This window comes from Pteropus alecto, unplaced genomic scaffold, assembly GCF_000325575.1.
Source record: "Pteropus alecto unplaced genomic scaffold, ASM32557v1 scaffold90, whole genome shotgun sequence".
NCBI lineage: Eukaryota > Metazoa > Chordata > Mammalia > Chiroptera > Pteropodidae > Pteropus > Pteropus alecto.
The window spans coordinates 307,251-311,222 of NW_006429894.1; the positions used below are offsets into that span (position 1 = coordinate 307,251).

At 64.5% G+C, this 3,972-nt stretch overlaps 1 long non-coding RNA gene across 1 annotated transcript; it reads left to right on the top strand.

The window, feature by feature from the left end:
• Positions 1 to 6: 6 nt before the first annotated feature.
• On the top strand, positions 7 to 3,966 carry LOC112477321. Its single transcript, XR_003045392.1, has 3 exons — positions 7 to 195; positions 394 to 456; positions 867 to 3,966. It is a non-coding gene; the product is annotated as an uncharacterized LOC112477321 (long non-coding RNA).
• The last annotated feature ends 6 nt before the right edge of the window (positions 3,967 to 3,972 follow it).

The window sequence follows — 3,972 nt, forward strand, 5'->3', positions numbered from 1 at the left end:
GCCCTGCCTTGGGTGCTCCCCAGAACAGGAAGAAGGCCAAAGCTGTACCCCGTAAGGGTTAAAGGTCACCCATCCCACAATCTGTGTTTCTGTCCCTTTTATGAAGGGCCGGCTGGTCATGCAGGTCCCCTTGACCCTGCTCCAGTGTCCCCACCACAAACCTCCAACAGTAAAAAGTACCAGGAGCCAAACACGGTAGCGTGAGAACAGGTGGGGGGGCAGGGAAGGAATGCGGCGGCGCGGGTGGGGTGCGAGGCTCTGAAGGAAAGAGGGCTGGTGGGCGGGAGCCGCAGAGAGGAGCCGGGAGGTGCTGGTGGGGAGCCTTGGACCCCGCCCGACCCCCAAGGGGCCTCCGCCGAGTGCCCGGTCTGAGTGGTTTTCCTCCCAACATAGCGATGACTCAGTTGCTCTGAATCAAGCAAATGGATTTTCCTTAAATGTGAAAATCAATAAGAGGTAAAGGCGAGGGCCTGGCTGCGGGAGGGGGGGGCGGGGGGGGGCTGCTGGGGAGTGACGTGGTTGGGGAGGGATGGAAACAGTGACAAGGGGCCTCCGCCGAGTGCCCGGTCTGAGTGGTTTTCCTCCCAACATAGCGATGACTCAGTTGCTCTGAATCAAGCAAATGGATTTTCCTTAAATGTGAAAATCAATAAGAGGTAAAGGCCAGGGCCTGGCTGCGGGAGGGGGGGGGCGGGGGGGGCTGCTGGGGAGTGACGTGGTTGGGGAGGGATGGAAACAGTGACATTTGGGCTCATGCAGGGGACCGGGTCACGCACTGTGTCCCTGCCCCCACCCGCTCACCCAGAAGGTGGCCCTGAGACACCCCAACACTCAACAGCTTCCCTGGCCCCCTCCTCCACCCACAGCTTAGAGCCAGTCTCCAGTGGGGACAAGAGGCTGTCAGCCAGAGGACTGAAGTCGAAGTGACAAGTGGGTTTTAATACGTCAGCCTGGAACCTGTTGTTGCCCCATAGCTGTTCAGATGGGGCTCGAGGTGGCCTTCGGGAGCCCCAGGAAGTGGAGTCAGTGACATTTTCAGGCCCAGCTGGCTTCCTTGGGGGCCCTGCCATCAGACCTCCTTCCATGAGGCCCGGGAGGGACCGTGAAGACGGGATGTGAAGACAGCACATTGCTCTATTTTCTTGGGCGTTTAATAAACGTTATTAACGCCTCTGAGGCAGAGTCCAGGGAGCGCCGGCCCCCCCCCCGCCCCCCGCACAGCGGAAAAACACCAGAGCCATGGTGCAGGGCGGCTGCTTGCTGGAGCGCGTCACCTCAGTTTGCTCATCAGTAAAAGGGGGTGTTGATGCCCAGGGGACAACACTAACCACCAGCAAGGCTCCGGGGAAAGTTCGGTGAGATAATGGAGGAGAAAGGGGTTTATACGGTTCCCCGCAACTATGAGCAAAGTGAGGTTATCGCGCAAGGCACTGCTCCTGTCCCTGTCCCTCCTCCCCACGCAGCCCCCGGCAGTCTGGGCATGGGCTCCGTGCTCGAAAACCCGTGTCTGAGTGATGGACCTCCGCGTCCACTGGTCGCCTTGTCCTTTGCAGCTCCATTCATTAACCAGCAGGGGGCTTCATGCCGGGTTGGCGTTGTCCCCTATGTGGCCCCTCAGGCTGCAGGCCTGGTCTCAGGGCCCCCAGTAAGAAGGGCCCTCTGCGTCGACTGCCCGAGCTTACGAGGACCTGGGAGAAGAGTCTGTAGGTGCTGTAATGAGAGCTCCACGAGAGCGAGCGAGTCCCTGCCTCGTCATGAAGATGTGTCCCTCCCTCTCTGTCGGTCACCAGGAAGGGAGAGGAGCTGAAACCCATCACAGTGTTTTTCCAGAGATGGCTTTTGAAGAGAGCTGTTTCTCTAAGGGGCCAAGAGGGGAGGGGTGGGGTTGGCGGGGACAAACGTCCCCCCCCCCATGAAGCCTGGCTTGGCTGTGGCGATGCCGGAGGCGGTGACAGTCCACGCTCAAGCAGCACTGCCCGTGCCCACTGCTGTTCTAAGCGCTGCCTGTACGTATGTCAACCTGTGGAATCCTGGCAGTGCCCCTCTGAAACGGGGGTCATTTTCACCTCCATTTTATAGGTGAAGGTGGGCGGGGCCAGAAGAGGGGCCATGAGGGTCTGGGGCCCAGGCCGTGCACCCGGGGACGCAGAACAGGCTTCGGAGTCGCCGCCGCAGCCCAGTCTCACTGCATCCTAAGCGTGTGACCAGAACGCTGGCCTCTTCCCATTAAACAGAAGCCGCCCCATGCCCCATGCCTGGCTGGTGGGGGCGGGGCTTGATGAGGAGATGCAGGTGAAGCTCTGGACCAGGGCCCAGCACACACGAGAGCCCTTCCCTCTAATCCGTCTGTGGTTTGAGGCACTGAAGTGGCGAGAAACCATTTGCATCCGTGAGGAGCCATCTGTCCAAGCCCGTCCACCCTGTCCACCCCGTCCACCCCAGCCTGCAGACAGCCGCTGGGAGCCAGGATTCCGAGTTCCACCCGGCAGAGGCCTGAGTTAGCCAGCCAGCCGGCCAGGACCGGAGGGGAGCTGGCTGCAGCCACCGGCTGGGCAGCAGGACCGGAGGAGGGGCCAGGGGCGGCTCCCGAGCTGCTGGCCAGTGAGGCTGGCCAGGGCCCCACGTCGGGGCTTCCAGGACAAGGGACTCTGGACGCTGCTCCCAGTGTCCCCTTGTGCCCGCCCCGCAGGTCTGAGGTGTGTGGGTGACTGCTGGCCCGCCGAGGCGGAGGATGTGCCAAGCAGCCGTGGGACCGCCGAGCTCGCACCTGCCGCCTAGCCAGCTGCCCTCCCCCTGCTGCTGGAAGGCGGCCATGCCCGGCTTTGCCCGAGTTCTCTCCGAAGGCAGGTGGGAAGGCGACCGGGTCACCGCGCCACGCGGGGTTCCAGGGAGCCTCGGCTGCAGACTAGGGCCCTCTTCTGCTGCTTCAGAGGCACGTCGGTCCCTCAGGGCCTCACTAGTCCTCTGGCCACCCCACCGCCTGGGGGGGCGGGGCGGGGACTGAGGAGCCAGGAGAGGGCGGAAGTCTTGAATGGCACCCGCTGGCTCCCCTGGGAGGCGGGGTGCTGTGGGAACTAGCAGCGCAGCCCGGAGGGCTGGGGCTGGGGCGCGCGGGGCGCTGGATGAGGCTCAGGCCAGAAACGAGAGCAGGGCCGGGTGCGTGGCTTCGGCCGCTGGCGCTGCCCTGGCGGACTCTCGTTCCCCACCCGCCGCCAGGGGCGTGGGAGGCTGCGTGGGACGCTGCGCACGCGGCTGCGCGCTTGGCCCGTCCACGGGGAGCCTGGGGACAGCGCACCCAGAAACGCCAGGTCTCTGCGAACATCTCCGCAAAGCAAATCCGAGCCACACGTCGCCCGACGCCTAGACCTGCGCAACACGCTGCGTGTGCCAACGCACATCAAAGCTCGGGGCAGAGCTCCAGATGGTGACGTGGCCTCGCCGTTGGCCGCATCACGCGTCGCTGGCTTTCCCCGCCCCCGCCCCGTTCAGGGACCGGCCCGGCCGCCGGAGTCCGCGATGCTCAGAGCGGCGCCAAGGCCTCAACACCGCGAAGCGGCCCTGGCGGCCGGAGACAGCGCGCATGTGGCAGCGGCTGCAGCCAGATGCGGGGCACTGCTGACCCCTGCTGGCGCCTTTCCCCCTGCGGCCCCGGGGAGGAGGGGGCGGGGCGCGGGGACAGGGAGCCCGCCCTGGAGGATGCAGCGTTGGAAAAACCTTGCAACCCGTCTGGGCGGCGTGGGAAGCAACGCCCTAGCTCAGAAGCCCCCGGCGGGGAGCTCCTCCGATGAGACGGAGAAGGATGGGAATAAACCCCAGACGGGGATCCGGGCGGAGAGACACGGACTAGCCGCGCGTCCTCAGCCTCGGTGGCTGCGAAGGCTCCCGGCTGCCAGTCAAGGGGCTGGGAAGCCCCTTGAGCCTAAAACTGGGAAGCGGTGAGCAGCACCGCACCAGCCAAGCTCAACCACTGAG